The sequence below is a fragment of the Nomascus leucogenys genome, chromosome 5 (assembly GCF_006542625.1).
Source record: "Nomascus leucogenys isolate Asia chromosome 5, Asia_NLE_v1, whole genome shotgun sequence".
Classification (NCBI taxonomy): domain Eukaryota; kingdom Metazoa; phylum Chordata; class Mammalia; order Primates; family Hylobatidae; genus Nomascus; species Nomascus leucogenys.
The window spans coordinates 7,894,099-7,912,456 of record NC_044385.1 but is presented as its reverse complement, the minus strand read 5'-3'; the positions used below and the strand labels follow the sequence as shown (position 1 = coordinate 7,912,456).

Here is an 18,358-nt window from a genome sequence, read left to right as displayed (position 1 = left end):
ACCTTTTAAGATTAGCCTTTTTCCACTTAGTATAATTTCCATGAGATCCACTCAAGTGTTGAGTGCATCAATAGTTCATTCATTTTATTGTTGAGTAGTATTTCATGGTATGAACATACTAACATTCGTTTAATCTTTCACCTACTGAAAGGCATTTGGGGTGTTTTGAGTTTTGGGGTATTACACACAAAACTGTTATGAACGTGTATGTACATAATTTTTTGCATGTCGACTTAAGTTTTCTTTTTTTGTGTGATAAATGGCCAGGACTGCAATTGTTGTGTTACAAGTTGTGTATATTTATGTTTTAAGAAACTGACAAGAGAATGGTAGTACTGTTTTCCATTCTCAGCAGCAATATATGAGAGATCCAATTTTGCTGCATCCTTGGTATGGTTACTAATTTTTATTCTAGCTGTTACAATAGATTTGTAGTGATAGTCCATCATGATTTTAATTTGCATTTCCTTAATGGCGAATGACGTTGAGCATCATTTCATGTGCTAACTTGTCATCCATGTATTCTCTTTGGTGATATGTCTGTTTATGTCTTTTTCCCACTTTCTAGTTAGATTGAGTTGCTCATTTGCACCACCTCAGATCACCTCTTTCTGCCTTGTTGCTGCTGGGTGGAAGTTTGGCTGCCACTGGGCCCCCAGACACCAGGTTGATGGGAAGTTGGAACAGGCCTTGTATTAAGTAACACTGCCTCATACCCACTTGCTCCACTTCATAGTGCTGGAGTGACAGTTCAGCTCTTCACTTAACACCTCAACGGGACAGTTTTTCATTTGGTGTTTGGCATAGGGCAGGTATTAAGAGAAAGGTTTTTTGCTCTGCCAGACCACCTTTTTCCTAGTCGTTTGTCTGGAGGAAGGAAGCTGGCTTTTCTTTTTCTTTTTCTTTTTTTTTTTCCATGTATCTGCTGGTGGTTCCAGGTTCTAAGCTTCTCTAGCACCCACTCTGGGATAAATGGGAAGAAAATAGAAAACTCAGGAAGTTCACCACCATGCTGTTAATCATACTGTGAGGTCGTTGGCCAGTCTGCCTTCTTTCCACCCTTCGTTGCTTCTCTATGTTTGTTTGTACCATTATGTCCAGGTATTATTCTAAAAATAATGGTTAATCATTAAAAAGTTTTGAATAGGATATACATGCTCTGATTTGCACCTTTTAAAACAATCACATTAAGTACTTCATAGAACATGTGTTAGAGAGAGTCAGGGATGATTTAGGGGAGACCAATCAGGATGTTAGAATAGTTGAGTTGAGAGATGGCAGTTTGGACAAGGATGGTGGCAGTGGAGGTAGATCTGAGACTCAGTGATTCATTGGATGTGGAAGTGAAATATGGGTAGATGTTTAGGATAACCCCCAGCTTTCTGGATGGGTGACTAGTTTTCCAATTTACCGGAATGAGGATCACTGAAGATTTAGAGGAAGAAAACCTGAGTTGATTTTTAAATATGTTTTACCTAAGATGCTTCTGAAGTATCCAGGTGAAAAAGTTGAGAAAGTAATTGTCTGTCTGGATGTGGAATGAAAATACAGGCTTAGAAGGGAAACTGGAGCTAAATTATTTATTGTATAATGTGGTGAGGTATAGTGGATGAAGACCTGGCAGTGGGGACGGAGTGGGTTCAGCAGAGGGAGGGAAGAGATTCACAAGAAGAAGATGTAATGTAATCAAAGGGAGCAATATTAGGATGCAAGGTTGCCTAGTAAACATAAAAGTATCAAGACTGATGGTGTTTGTAGAGAGAGGCAAAGGGCTTAGCGTTTAGGTACATTATGAAATTGGAGAGCAAATGAATAAAGGAACTCGTAAAAGTTCGGCCAGCCCAGTATTTCTACATTATATCCCTTAGAACACTGGTTCCTTGGGGGATATTTTTCTGTCTCTCTGTCTTAGACACACACAAATGCACACATGTTTTGTGAGAAATTAAGTATAAGGAGTGCTGTTAAACAAAACTAGTCTTTCCAATAGCATAATATCAAAGAGTGTTTAGCATCGTGAGTCTTCGCAACAGATGTGGTATACAACAATTCCTAAGACATCTCAGGGATGTCAGTTAGTGTCCTCTGGGAGTTAGTTCTTGTAGACTGAAACGATGTCATCTTGGAAGGGACTTTCCCTAATGGAAGTGAAAAAGACTGGGAGAGGGAGGTTTGTTAGTTGAAATGTTCAGAACCTGGAAATTCTTTGATGTGATTAACTAATGTGTAAGTGTGGAGCCACTTTGTTCGTGTATTTGGCCATAAGGAAGAATAAGCCTATTTCAACATTCGAGAAAGAGTTGCTTAGCACCATTCATAAACTCAGCAGAAATGGGTATCAATTCAATATCATATCCGCCTGTTTCCCCTCCCCCACAAATGAAACATCTTCCTGCCTATAGAGTTAATGATTTTTCTTCCCAGGAGTTGAAATAGTACAATTTGGTTGCAGAAGGTATATGAGTCTGGAGTGGTGGAGGTTGAAGTATTTGGTGAAATCTGCGATGACATCTAGGAATCTGAATCTGTACTGGCTTGTGGTGACTGGTGAAAGCATCCAGGTTAGCAGCAACTGGGGTCTGTTTCATTTATAGGCAAACACAGTAATCTTGAGAAATGAATATTCTGCTACAAATCTGCAAATGATCAGGGTGAGAGTGGGAAGGGGTGAAAGGAAGGAGCAAAAAGATAGTTCTTGTAGACTGAAACAATGTCGTCTTCGAAGGGACTTTCCCTAATGGAAGTGAAAAAGACTGGGAGAGGGAAGGTTTGTTAGTTGAAAGTTTGGAACCTGGAAATTCTTTTTTTTTTTTTTTTTTTTTATTATACTTTAGGTTTTAGGGTACATGTGCACAATGTGCAGGTTTGTTACATATGTATCCATGTGCCATGTTGATTTCCTGCACCCATTAACTCGTCATTTAGCATTAGGTATATCTCCTAATGCTGTCCCTCCCCCCTCCCCCCACCCCACAACAGTCCCCGGAGTGTGATGTTCCCCTTCCTGTGTCCATGAGTTCTCATTGTTCAATTCCCACCTATGAGTGAGAACATGTGGTGTTTGGTTTTTTGTCCTTGCGATAGTTTACTGAGAATGATGTTTCTGGAAATTCTTTTATGTGATTAATTAATGTGTAAGTGTGGAGCCACTTTGCTCATGTATTTGGCCATAAGGAAGAATGAGCCTATTTCAGCAATGGCTCATGTTTGTTCCATGTAAATGGTAAAGAACCAGGTACTTAGCACAGAAGACAAATGAGGAAAATTGTAGCTTCCTCACATATCTGAAAGAGATTTTGAAATGACCCTAGAGAGTGGACCTAGGACCGATAGCTAAAAGTAGAGGAATGTTTTGTTTAGTATAAAGAAGCCCATATTTTTGGTGTTTCTCAACACTGTTCTTTAAAGATGTGATGACCAATTTAGGAAGACAGTGAATTTTGTCACTAAAAGTGCTTAAGTATCGGGGTGGGTGGCTGAGAATTTAATGACCAGCTAGATAGGAAGGTTTTACCAAACATTAGTTCTCAGTGTCTGTTCCACAGATGCCCAGGGATTCCTGCCATTCTTTTTGAGGGGATCTGCAAGGGCAAAACTATTTTCCTGATACCACTAAGATGGTATTTGCCTCTTTGACAGTGTAAACAGTTGTGCTGCTTAAGCAAAAGCAGCGGTTGGTAAAAACGCTGGTGTCTCAGCAGGAACCAAGGCAGTGACACCAAACTAAGTTGTTATTGTAATTCTTCACCACTATGCTCTCACAGGGGGAACAGTCATTTCCTATGATAGAGCAATAAAAATGATCATTCTATTAAAACTCAGCTATTTAATATGTGTCTGAATATTCTGTGTGATGAGGTGGGAAGTAAACATAAAGTCTACTGCATAGCAAAGTATGTAGTTATTTTGATGAAAAATACTTGTGTGATTATTTAAATTGTGAATTGAACTTGTTTTTTTTTCATTGAACACCATTTCTACCTGAAAACCAGACTGCACACCATGGTTATTCATACCTTGATATTTGCTAGACATTTTCTTGAACAAAGTAAGCCAGTTACTTCAAGGAAAACCACTCAGAGTATTTGTTGCCAATGATAAAATCTAAGCTCTAAAGCAAAAATTAGAATTTTGGAAGTCTTTTATCCGCCAGCATGAGCTTGAAAGTTTCACCTATACTTAAATACTTTTTTCTGATAGGATTGCAGATGATATTTTTAAAGAATTGACTTTATTTTTAGTAATCTAAAATGACATATCCCAGAATTTGGAAGCTCTGTGTAAATCAGTGAATCAATAATTTTTAAATGACCATTCTCATTGCAAGATAGAACAATAGGAGCCAAGATGGCCGAATAGGAACAGCTCTGGTCTACAGCTCCCAGCGTGAGCGACGCAGAAGATGGGTGATTTCTGCATTTCCATCTGAGGTACCGGGTTCATCTCACCAGGGAGTGCCAGAGAGTGGGTGCAGGACAGTGGGTGCAGCACACCGTGAGCAAGCCGAAGCAGGGCGAGGCATTGCCTCACTCGGGAAGCTCAAGGGGTCAGGGAGTTCCCTTTCCTAGTCAAAGAAAGGGGCGATAGACAGCACCTGGAAAATTGGGTCACTCCTACCCTAATACTGCGCTTTTCCGATGGGCTTAAAAAACAGCACAGCAGGAGATTATATCCCGCATCTGGCTGGGAGGGTCCTACGCCCACGGAGTCTCCCTGATTGCTAGCACAGCAGTCTGAGATTAAACTGCAAGACAGCAGGGAGGCTGGGGGAGGGGCATCCACCATTGCCCAGGCTTGATTAGGTAAACAAAGCAGCTGGGAAGCTCAACCTGGGTGGAGCCCACCACAGCTCAAGGAGGCCTGCCTGCCTCTGTAGGCTCCACCTGTGGGGGCATGGCACAGACAAACAAAAAGACAGCAGTAACCTCTGCAGACTTAAATGTCCCTGTCTGACAGCTTTGAAGAGAGTAGTGGTTCTCCCAGCACGCAGCTGGAGATCTGAGAATGGGCAGACTGCCTCCTCAAGTGAGTCCCTGACCCCCGAGCAGCCTAACTGGGAGGCACCCCCCAGTAGGGGTAGACTGACACCTCACTCGGACGGGTACTCCTCTGAGACGAAATTTCCAGAGGAACAATCAGACAGCAGCATTCGCAGTTCAGGAAAGTCCGCTGTTCTGCAGCCATCGCTGCTGACACCCAGCCAAACAGCGTCTGGAGTGGACCTCTAGCAAACTCCAACAGACCTGCAGCCGAGGGTCCTGTCTGTTAGAAGGAAAACTAACAAACAGAAAGGACATCCACACCAAAAACCCATCTGTACATCAGCATCATCAAAGACCAAAAGTAGATAAAACCACAAAGATGGGGAAAAAACAGAGCAGAAAAACTGGAAACTCTAAAAAGCAGAGCACCTCTCCTCCTCCAAAGGAACGCAGTTCCTCACCAGCAATGGAACAAAGCTGGACAGAGAATGACTTTGACGAGTTGAGAGAAGAAGGCTTCAGACGATCAAACTACTCCGAGCTACAGGAGGAAATTCAAGCCAAAGGCAAAGAAGTTAAAAACTTTGAGAAAGAATTAGACGAATGTATAACTAGAATAACCAATACAGAGAAGTGCTTAAAGGAGCTGATGGAGCTGAAAGCCAAGGCTCGAGAACTACGTGAAGAATGCAGAAGCCTCAGGAGCCAATGCGATCAACTGGAAGAAAGGGTATCAGCGATGGAAAATGAAATGAATGAAATGAAGTGAGAAGGGAAGTCTAGAGAAAAAAGAATAAAAAGAAACGAACAAAGCCTCCAAGAAATATGGGACTATGTGAAAAGACCAAATCTACGTCTGATTGGTGTACCTGAAAGTGACAGGGAGAATGGAACCAAGTTGGAAAACACTCTGCAGGATATTATCTAGGAGAACTCCCCCAATCTAGCAAGGCAGGCCAACATTCAGATTCAGGAAATACAGAGAACGCCACAAAGATACTCCTCGAGAAGAGCAACTCTAAGACACATAATTGTCAGATTCACCAAAGTTGAAATGAAGGAAAAAATGTTAAGAGCAGCCAGAGAGAAAGGTCGGGTTACCCACAAAGGGAAGCCCATCAGACTAACAGCTGATCTCTACAAGCCAGAAGGGAGTGGGGGCCAATATTCAACATTCTTAAAGAAAAGAATTTTCAACCCAGAATTTCATATCCAGCCAAACTAAACTTCATAAGTGAAGGAGAAATAAAATATTTTACAGACAAGCAAATGCTGAGAGATTCTGTCACCACCAGGCCTGTCCTAAAAGAGCTCCTGAAAGAAGCACTAAACATGGAAGGGAACAACCAGTACCAGTCACTGCAAAATCATGCCAAATTGTAAAGACCATCAAGGCTAGGAAGAAACTGCATCAACTAACAAGCAAAATAACCAGCTAACATCATAATGACAGGATCAAATTCACACATAACAATATTAACTTTAAATGTAAATGGACTAAATGCTCCAATTAAAAGACACAGACTGGCAAATTGGATAAAGAGTCAAGACCCATCAGTGTGCTGTATTCAGGAAACCCATCTCACGTGCAGAGACACACATAGACTCAAAATAAAGGGATGGAGGAAGATCTACCAACCAAATGGAAAACAAAAAAAGGCAGGGGTTGCAATCCTAGTCTCTGATAAAACAGACTTTAAACCAACAAAGATCAAAAGAGGCAAAGAAGGCCATTACATAATGGTAAAGGGATAAATTCAACAAGAAGAGCTAACTATCCTAAATGTATATGCACCCAATACAGGAGCACCCAGATTCATAAAGCAAGTCCTGAGTGACCTACAAAGAGACTTAGACTCCCACACAATAATAATGGGAGATTTTAACACCCCACTGTCAACATTAGACAGATCAACGAGACAGAAAGTTAACAAGGATACCCAGGAATTGAACTCAGCTCTGCACCAAGCGGACCTAATAGACATCTACAGAACTCTCCACCCCAAATCAACAGAATATACATTTTTTTCAGCACCACACCACACCTATTCCAAAATTGATCACATAGTTGGAAGTAAAGCTGTCCTCAGCAAATGTAAAAGAACAGAAATTATAACAAACTGTCTCTCAGACCACAGTCCAATCAAACTAGAACTCAGGATTAAGAAACTCACTCAAAACTGCTCAACTACATGGAAACTGAACAACCTGCTCCTGAATGACTACTGGGTACCTAACGAAATGAAGGTGGAAATAAAGATGTTCTTTGAAACCAACGAGAACAAAGACACAACATACCAGAATCTCTGGGACACATTTAAAGCAGTGTGTACAGGGAAATTTATAGCACTAAATGCCCACAAGAGAAAGCAGGAAAGATCTAAAATTGACACCCTAACATCACAATTAAAAGAACTAGAAAAGCAAGAGCAAACACATTCAAAAGCTAGCAGAAGGCAAGAAATAACTAAAATCCGAGCAGAACTGAAGGAAATAGAGACACAAAAAACCCTTCAAAAAGTTAATGAATCCAGGAGCTGGTTTTTTGAAACGATCAACAAAATTGATAGACCGCTAGCAAGACTAATAAAGAAGAAAAGAGAGAAGAATCAAATAGATGCAATAAAAAATGATAAAAGGTATATCACCACCGATCCCACAGAAATACAAACTACCATCAGAGAATACTACAAACACCTCTACGCAAATAAACTAGAAAATCTAGAAGAAATGGATAAATTCCTAGACACATACACCCTCCCAAGACTAAACCAGGAAGAAGTTGAATCTCTGAATAGACCAATAACAGGCTCTGAAATTGTGTCAATAATCAATAGCTTACCAACCCAAAAGAGTCCAGGACCAGATGGATTCACAGCCAAATTCTACCAGAGGTACAAGGAGGAACTGGTACCATTCCTTCTGAAACTATTCCAATCAATAGAAAAAGAGGGAATCCTCCCTAACTCATTTTATGAGGCCAGCATCATCCTGATACCAAAGCCGGGCAGAGACACAACCAAAAAGAGAATTTTAGACCAATATCCTTGATGAACATTGATGCAAAAATCCTCAATAAAATACTGGCAAACTGAATCCAGCAGCACATCAAAAAGCTTACCCACCATGATCAAGTGGGCTTCATCCCTGGGATGCAAGGCTGATTCAACATACGCAAATCAATAAATGTAATCCAGCGTATAAACAGAACCAAAGACAAAAACCACATGATTATCTCAATAGATGCAGAAAAGGCCTTTGACAAAATTCAACAATGCTTCATGCTAAAAACTCTCAATAAGGTATTGATGGGACGTATCTCAAAATAATAAGAGCTATCTATGACAAACCCACAGCCAATATCATACTGAATGGGCAAAAACTGGAAGCATTCCCTTTGAAAACTGGCACAAGACAGGGATGCCCTCTCTCACCACTCCTATTCAACATAGTGTTGGCAGTTCTGGCCAGGACAATTAGGCAGGAGAAGGAAATAAAGGGTATTCAGTTAGGAAAAGAGGAAGTCAAATTGTCCTTGTTTGCAGATGACATGATTGTATATCTAGAAAACCCCATTGTCTCAGCCCAAAATCTCCTTAAGCTGATAAGCAACTTCAGCAAAGTCTCAGGATACAAAATCAATGTACAAAAATCACAAGCATTCTTATACACCAATAACAGACAAACAGAGCCAAATCATGAGTGAACTACCATTCACAATTGCTTTAAAGAGAGTAAAATACCTAGGAATCCAACTTACAAGGGACATGAAGGACCTCTTCGAGGAGAACTACAAACCACTGCTCAATGAAATAAAAGAGGATACAAACAAATGGAAGAACATTCCATGCTCATGGGTTGGAAGAATCAATATCATGAAAATGGCCATACGGCCCAAGGTAATTTATAGATTCAATGCCATCCCCATCAAGCTACCAATGACTTTCTTCACAGAATTGGAAAAAACTAAAGTTCATATGGAACCAAAAAAGAGCCCGCATCACCAGGTCAATCCTAAGCCAAAAGAACAAAGCTGGAGGCATCATGCTACCTGACTTCAAACTATACTACAAGGCTACAGTAACCAAAACAGCATGGTACTGGTACCAAAACAGAGATATAGATCAATGGAACAGAACAGAGCCTTCAGAAATAATGCCGCATATCTGCAACTATCTGATCTGTGACAGACCTGACAAAAACAAGCAATGGGGAAAGGATTCCCTATTTAATAAATGGTGCTGGGAAAACTGGCTAGCCATATGTAGAGAGCTGAAACTGGATCCCTTCCTTACACCTTATACAAAAATTAATTCAAGATGGATTAAAGACTTACATGTTAGACCTAAAACCATAAAAACCCTAGAAGAAAACCTAGGCATTACCATTGAGGACATAGACGTGGGCAAGGACTTCATGTCTAAAACACCAAAAGCAATGGCAACAAAAGCCAAAATTGATGAATGGGATCTAATTAAACTAAAGAGCTTCTGCACTGCAAGAGAAACTACCATTAGAGTGAACAGGCAACCTACAAAATGGGAGAAAATTTTTGCAACCTACTCATCTGACAAAGGGCTAATATCCAGAATCTACAATGAACTCAAACAAATTTACAAGAAAAAGCAAACAACCCCATCAAAAAGTGGGCAAAGGACATGAACAGACACTTCTCAAAAGAAGACATTTATGCAGCCAAAAAACACATGAAAAAATGCTCATCATGACTGGCCATCAGAGAAATGCAAATCAAAACCACAATGAGATACCATCTCACACCAGTTAGAATGGCCATCATTAAAAAGTCAGGAAACAACAGGTGCTGGAGAGGATGTGGAGAAATAGGAACACTTCTACACTGTTGGTGGGACTGTAAACTAGTTCAACCATTGTGGAAGTCAGTGTGGCGATCCCTCAGGGATCTAGAACTAGAAATACCATTTGACCCAGCCATCCCATTACTGGGTATATACCCAAAGGACTATAAATCATGCTGCTATAAAGACACATGCACACGTATCACGTATGTTTATTGCGGCGCTATTCACAATAGCAAAGACTTGGAACCAACCCAAATGTCCAACAATGATAGACTGGATTAAGAAAATGTGGCACATATACACCATGGAATACTATGCAGCCATAAAAAATGATGAGTTCATGTCCTTTGTAGGGACATGGATGAAACTGGAAACCATCATTCTCAGCAAACTGTTCCAAGGACTAAAAACCAAACACCGCATGTTCTCACTCATAGGTGGGAATTGAACAATGAGAACACATGGACACAGGAAGGGGAACATCACACTCTGGGGACTGTTGTGCGGTGGGGGGAGGGGGGAGGGATAGCATTAGGAGACACACCTAATGCTAAATGACGAGTTAATGGGTGCAGCACACCAACATGGCACATGGATACATATGTAACAAACCTGCACATTGTGCACATGTACAATAATAAAAAAAAAGATAGAACAATAAATTTTTATGTAACATAGTACAAAAAGTAAATTGATATGGTTTTCACTAACTTGGTATAGTACTAAAGATTATCTACACTTATCTGAAAAACTATTAAAATATTCCTCACTTTCCCAACTACCTATCTGTATGAAGCTAGATTCTTTTCCTATACTTCATCCAAAGCAGCAAATCACATTAGATTGAAAGCAAAAGCAGATACAGATTCCAGCTATAAGCCAGACAATAAACAGAACTTCAAAAATGTTAAACATTGCAACTCCTCTAATTTAAAAGAAAAAAATCAAATTACTTTTACATTAATGGACTTTTATGATAATTTTGATTGAATGAATACATATTTGAAACACTTCTTGGTTTAATATCTAATATGGTAAATATCAATAGCTATGTAGATACTCATCAACTTATGATGGGGTTATGTCCCAGTAAACCCATTATAAGTTGAAAATATCTTTAATAAACAGTGCATTTAATACACCTAGCTTATCTATCAAATATCATAGCTTTCCCTAGGCAGCATTAAATATGCTCAGATCACTTACATGGCCTACAGTTGGACAAAATCATGTAACAAAAAGCCGATTTTATATAAAGTTAATATAAAAATTTTGAGTCAAAATTCAAAATACGGTTTTTACTGAAAGTCTATTGCTTTTCCCACCCCAACTTACTATGGTTTAAAAAAAATCATAAATCGAACCATAGTAAGTTGAGGACCCTCTGTAATCCTCAAAAACTAAAGCTCCTTGGCATCTTGTATAATTTTTAGGAGAGTAAAGAATCTTCGGTCTAAAATGCTTGAGAATTGCTGTAGTTGATGGCCTGTGCTTCTTTCCACTGCTGAGATTTTTATGATTCTATGATATACTAATTCAGTGCTTGCTGAAAGTGTCCACGCAAAGGAATTTCTCTCTTCCTTGCCAGGCGTGCCAACACTCAGGCTTTGCTTTGACAGAGAGAGGATTTAGAGACGAGAAACAGACAGGTGTTGTCCCTGTCCTCACACAACTTCCAGTCTCTGTGTGGAAGATATAAACCCAAAATTCACAAAAATAAATAAAATTACAGTGGCAGTGTGCTAGAGAGGAAAAGTAGTTGGAAGAGGGTCTTTCATCAAGAAACAGTTCCCCCATGAAGTGATTGAGCACGTAATCCGTAAGAGCCTTTCAGACCGAGGAATCTACACGTGGAAGGGCACTGTGGGGGATAGAAAGATCTATTGTTCCATGTCACCACGAGAGAGGGCTTATGGCTGGCACACACGGACCTGGAAAAGAGTGAAGCTGAACTGTGGGCCCCTTGGTGTTCCATGGCAAGCATGTTGCCATTTATCCTTTGCAAGATATTTAAGAGGTTAATTTTTTTGTCTATGTCATAACTTCTCTAAACCTGTTCTTTATCTTCATTGTTCCTCAAGTTCATTTCATAATAACTTGATTTCCCTTCCTGATCTTCCGCCATCCCCAAGAACCTCCCTCCTCTTTATTTTCCTTGGCTCGTTCGTCACTGTTGAATTTTAGTTCCTTTTCTTCTCTCCCCTTATTTGCATTCCTCACACATTGACTCTTCAGACCTTTTTCTTTTCGTGTTTCTTTTTCTTTCCTTCCTTCTTTCTTTCCTTTTCCTTTCCTTTCTCTTTATCTTTCTCTCTCTCTCTTTCTTTTCTTTCTCTCTCTCTCTCACTCTCTGTCTCACTCTCTCACCCAGGCTTGAGTGCAGTGGCCCAATCTCGGCTCACTGCAACCTCCACCTCCCAGGTCCAAGCATTTCTTGTGCCTCAGACTCCCGAGTAGCTGGGATTACAGGCATCTGCCACCACGCCTGGCTAATTTTTTGTATTTTTAGTAGAGATAGGGTTTCGCCATGTTGGCCAGGCTGGTATCGAACTCCAGAACTCAGGCAATCTGCTCGCCTTGGGCTCCCAAAGTGTTGAGATTACAGGCGTGAGCCATGCACCTGGCCCAGACCTTTGACCTTTGACCTTTTTCACTCTGTGTCATCCTGTTCAACCTGACTGTCCTCATTTATGGGCAGTAACCTCACTTCCAAATTTAGTCACAAAGTTGAGATCATCCACGTGAAAGATATTTCTAATATCTTTTCTGTATCAAAGTCCTCCGTGTCCTTGTTCTTCCCTTCCATTGTTGTTCCCGTTTGTGAGGATAAAAGTGTCTACTTTCCTACATTTTCTGTCTCTGACCTCTTCTCTCACATCTCTGCTGGCTTCTCCCCATCCTCCTTCCTGTTCTTCCTCCTCCTGCCTGTTTCTTGATAGGTGAGCCTCCCCCAGGATCTGTCCTTGGCTGACTTCTGTCTTTCCTCTGAAGCTTCCTCCTCAGGGTTCTCTTCATGTCTGACTTAAGGATAGCTGATTCCCAATGGTATCTTATGCCCTCGCAGCTCTCCAAATGTTCCAAGTTCCCTCAAGCCTCACTGTCATGCTACCATTACTTAGTACCACTAAAGGAGCACCTGTCACACTATTTCATGGCAGTTTATTCTTTTGTCTGCCTCCTGTTTGGGCTGCCTGCAAGAGTTGGGATTTGCTAGCCCGTGTTTTCCCCCTTACCATAACAGTGAGTTGTGGTCCATGAGTGATACTCATTTGATGAATTGAACGCATCAATTTCAAGCCTGCTTTACATTCCTACCACTTTAAAGATCTCCCCACCTCCCCACCTGGACATTCCAACTGGGTAATTTTTCATTTGCTATTGATTTATATGCTATTCTGGTGAAGTTACCTTTTCCAGAGCACTGTTTTATTGAATAGGAGAGGACATTATTTGAAAATTGGCACTTGACAAATATGATTTTTTAAAAAACACAAACTATGCTACAAGAAGTGATTTAAGGCCAGGCACAGTGGCTCATGCCTGTAATCCCAGCACTTTGGGAGCTCCAGGAAGGCAGATCACTTGAGGCTAGGAGTTTGAGACCAGCCTGGCTAACATGGCGAAACCCTATCTCTACTAAAACTACAAAAATTACCTGGGCATGCATGGTGACTGGCACACACCTGTAATCCCGGCTACCTAAGTGGCTGAGGCATGAGAATTGCTTAAACCTGGGAGGCAGAGGTTGTAGTGAGCCGAGATCATACCACTGCGCTACAGCCCAGGCAACAGAGTGAGACCCTGTCTCAAGAAACAAGAAAAAAAAAAAAAAAGAAAAAAGAAAAGAACAGGAAAAGAAAAAAGGGTTTAGCTCTTGGACTAGTCCACAAATGACTATTTTAAATCTTGCATCAAAAAAAATATTGAAAACAAAACTGTAGCTGTACTATGTTATAGTTGTGGGGGTATTTAGTTAAATAATGAATATTCACTGCATGTCTATAATTTGTTGGGGTGTTACACACTGTGAGGGGAATTCTAAGATGCATCAAAAGCTTTAGGGATTGGCTTGTGTGTTTCTTTAAGATGATTAATATTTCAAAATGTGTAGATTCAGGTGTACCACTACCATCTTTGTGCATATCAATCATTGCTGTGGTTGTAGAATGAAAAGAGATCTTTTTGAAGTAATTGGTTGAAGGGGGAAAATGAAGGGGATTCAGACTGTATATCTAGGCTGAGGTGGGCATACAGCTTGAGCCCAGGAGTTTGAGACCAGCCTGGGCAACATGGCAAAACTCTGTCTCTATAAAAACAATAAAACTTAGCTTGAGGGTAGTCCCAGCTACTTGGGAGGCTGAGGTGGGAGGACCTATTGAGCCCAAGAGGTCAAGGCTGCAGTAAGCTGAGATTGCGCCACTGCACTTCAGCCTGGGTGACATGGTGAGACCCTGTCTCAAAAAAAAAAAAGGATAAGGAAGGCTTCATTTGGCCATATTCCTCCAAAAGTAAAATAGGTTAAAAAAAAGAGTGTATACTTATAAAAGTGTATACTCTCTCATATAAATGCACATGTGTATATACACATACAAACACACACATACAGATTTGATCTTCATTATTTGCAGATTCTATATTTGCTAACTTGCCTAGTCACTAAAATATATTTTTAACTCCAAAACTGACATGCATGGGGCTTTTGTAGTTATTTGCAGACATGTACTGAGTGGTGAAAAATTTGAGTCTCCCAACACACATGTTCTTAACTGAAGTCGAACAAGGCAACATTCTGCCTTTTTGTTTCAGCTCTCGTGCAGTAAGGCATCCTTTTTGCAGTCTATTTAGTACCATGTTTTTTTGCACTGTTGTGCTTTTGTTAGTGATTCTGGAGTCTAAGAGGGCCCCAAGCACAGTGTTAAAGGGCTGGCTAGTGTTTCTGAGCACAAGACGGCTGTGATGTACCTGATGGGGAAAAATCTGTGTGCTGGACAAGCTATGGTGCTGCTGGCCTTGAATATTAATGAATCAACAGAATATATTAAACGTCTTTAAACATCAAACAATGTTATGTATTGGTCAGTCAATGAAAATGTTGTGACCACAGAGGCTCACAGGGGCCCTATATTTTTTCTAGGAGTAATAGTTCAGTATATGCTGATTCAGTGCCCAGTCCATAAATAGCAAGAATTGACCATGTGTGTGTACACATGTATGTATATATGTGTGCACATGTGTATATGAGAGAGGGCCAGAGATTACCTGAAGTGGAGTTAACTAAGCCCCAGAGAGAAAAAGAGAACAGAAGAGATCGTATCATGTACACATAGTTGTGGAGAACAAGAAAGGAATTTATGGGGCATAGATAAAGTGACAGTACCCTCAACTTGCCGTAAAGTTTACTGTTAGCCCAGGGCAGCTTTATTTCTTTCTGAAGTGAGCAGAAATGGTCTAATAGAGTACAAGGTATAAAGGACCGTGCAGTTAGTAATTCATATGTGCTGAATAGTTTGGGGAGCGCCTCAAGAGTACTAATAGAAAGTCACTTTGTTCTGAAGACATTGATGAATTTCATCCTTCTCTTGTATCTTTAATTATTACTCTGATTTACCTTAGCCATCTTTTTGCTCTTACAGCTGCCTTTTGATTTGTTTTTGTGTTGTTTAAGACCCAGGGAAATTTACTGTGTCCCTGGAGTAGGGTTCTAGTCATTCAACCCCACGTTGAGTCTATTCAGCAGCTAGATTGAGTCTACATAAAGGTGTCTAAACAAAATCAAACTAAGAAACCTAATTATGTCACCAAACTGTAGCAAGCTGGGTTTTTTTTTTATTGTACTTTAAGTTTTAGGGTACATGTGCACAATGTGCAGATTTGTTATATATGTATCCATGTGCCATGTTGGTGTGCTGCACCCATTAACTCGTCATTTAGCATTAGATGTGTCTCCTAATGCTATCCCTCCCCCCTCCCCCCACCCCACAACAGTCCCCAGAGTGTGATGTTCCCCCTCCTGTGTCCATGTGTTCTCATTGTCCAATTCCCACCTATGAGTGAGAACATGCGGTGTTTGGTTTTTTGTCCTCGTGATAGTTTACTGAGAATGATGATTTCCAATTTGATCCATGTCCCTGCAAAGGACATGAACTCATCATTTTTTATGGCTGCATAGTATTCCATGGTGTATATGTGCCACATTTTCTTAATCCAGTCTATCGTTGTTGGACATTTGGGTTGGTTCCAAGTCTTTGCTATCGTGAATAGTGCCACAATAAACATACGTGTGCATGTGTCTTTATAGCAGCATGATTTATAGTCCTTTGGGTATATACCCAGTAATGGGATGGCTGGGTCAAATGGTATTTCTAGTTCTAGATCCCTGAGGAATCGCCACACTGACTTCCACAATGGTTGAACTAGTTTACAGTCCCACCAGCAGTGTAGAAGTGTTCCTATTTCTCCACATCCTCTCCAGCACCTGTAGTTTCCTGACTTTTTAATGATGGCCATTCTAACTGGTGTGAGATGGTATCATTGTGGTTTTGATTTGCATTTCTCTGATGGCCAGTGATGATGAGCATTTTTGCATGTGTTTTTTGGCTGCATAAATGTCTTCTTTTGAGAAGTGTCTGTTCATGTCCTTTGCCCACTTTTTGATGGGGTTTGTTTTTTTCTTGTAAATTTGTTTGAGTTCATTGTAGATTCTGGATATTAGCCCTTTGTCAGATGAGTAGGTTGCGAAAATTTTCTCCCATTTTGTAGGTTGCCTGTTCACTCTGATGGTAGTTTCTTTTGCAGTGCAGAAGCTCTTTAGTTTAATTAGATCCCATTAGTCTATTTTGGCTTTTGTTGCCATTGCTTTTGGTGTTTTAGACATGAAGTCCTTGCCCATGCCTATGTCCTGAATGGTAATGCCTAGGTTTTCTTCTAGGGTTTTTATGGTTTTAGGAAGCTGGATTTTTTAAAATGAGGTTTTGGGTTATAGAAAGGGGTTAGGCTTGGAGGTAGTTGACTAACCAACTGCTCTGATAAAAACTCTTTCCTTTAAAAGAATAAAGAGATTATAGGGATTGGAGACCTTTATGTGTTACACTTTGGTGGGGACTTGTGTGTCTTAAAACAACCCTTGCCTTGTCTGTATTCTTAGCTTTAATGTTCTTTTAGAATATTACGCAAGTCTCTCCTTTGCCAGAAAGATGGGTATTGTCATTTTTAAAAGTCTGTCTTGTAATATGGCTTTACATGGTCTTATGATATTATTTGTGAGGCTGACTCTCATAGGTAACTGACAAATGAATGAAGTAGTATTTGCTCAAGTAGTAAAATTCTTGAGCAAAGCCACAATTAATTGGGAAGAAAAGTAAGATGACTGTGCAATTGAAAATCTAGAAGAAGAGTTTTAATTTTTGGAGTAGCTTGGGATATTTGCAGTAAAATGTACCTCCGTTACTTATTTGTATTCTTCTGATGCATCACATTCCAAACGCAAAATTTATTAAACTGTCCGAGGATCAGCTTCTCTGGCAGACCTCTCATCAGTTCTTCCCTTGTTAAAAGAAGCTTCTTTTCAGACAAGTCTTTGTTAGTTAATCTATCAACTGAAAACCTGCATTTCAAAACAATCAGTAAATACAAAGCAGAACCTAGCTTTGTTTAGGTGGTATCTCTCAATTCTCTTGAAATCTATCAGGCTCTAGCTTCTATAGCAGCTCTTGGCTGAGCTGCTTGTCTGTTTAAACAAAAATAATATTGAAAGAATATTAACTTCTGAAGACTGGACTCAGAAATCATAACATGGTGGTCTAAATGCATGTAGAAAATATGATATTTTGGCTCTTTTAATACACCTTTGTGAGTTGTAAAATAAAGACAGGACTACAAATAAAAATAATGCAAATACTCTATAAAATAAAGACAGATTTGTGCTTCTTGAAGTCTATAAAATCTCCTACCCTATATTAATATTAAAAATGTACAAGATCTTCTCTCATAAGGAAACACATTTAGAATGACAAATTTTTAGTTTGAGATTATAAAGGGTGACAGAAGACACTTAAAGAAGAAAATAAGCATGGAGTCATTTTTGTATCAAAAAGAAAATCCATGCCAGGTGCAGTGGCTCACGCCTGTAATCCCAGCAGTTTGGGAGGCCGAGATGGGTGGATCACCTGAGGTCAGGAGTTCAAGATTAGCCTGACCAACATGGTGAAACCCTGTCTCTACTAAAAATACAAAAAATGAGCCAGGCGTGGTGGCAGGTGCTTGAAATCCCAGCTACTTAGGAGGCTGAGGCCGGAGAATGGCTTTAACCCCGGAGGCGCAGGTTGCAGTGAGCAGATGTCGCGCCACTGTACTCCCACCTGGGCGACAGAGCGAGACCCCATCACAAAAAAAAAAAAAAAAAAAAAAAGAAAATCCAGGAAAAGGATCAAAACCTTTTATTTTTGTTCCGTGACTTAAATCATTTAATTATATTTTCCCCCAAGTACAAAAAGCAATAAACAATGATTTCCATAGTTAAATAAATACTTTTTTCTTTAAAAATGTTATGAAACCTTT

At 40.1% G+C, this 18,358-nt stretch overlaps 1 protein-coding gene across 1 annotated transcript in view; it reads left to right on the top strand.

Annotated features, from left to right (window-relative positions):
- FMN2 (formin 2) overlaps window positions 1-18,358 on the top strand; it is a 395,593-nt gene that overhangs the window by 230,521 nt on the left and 146,714 nt on the right.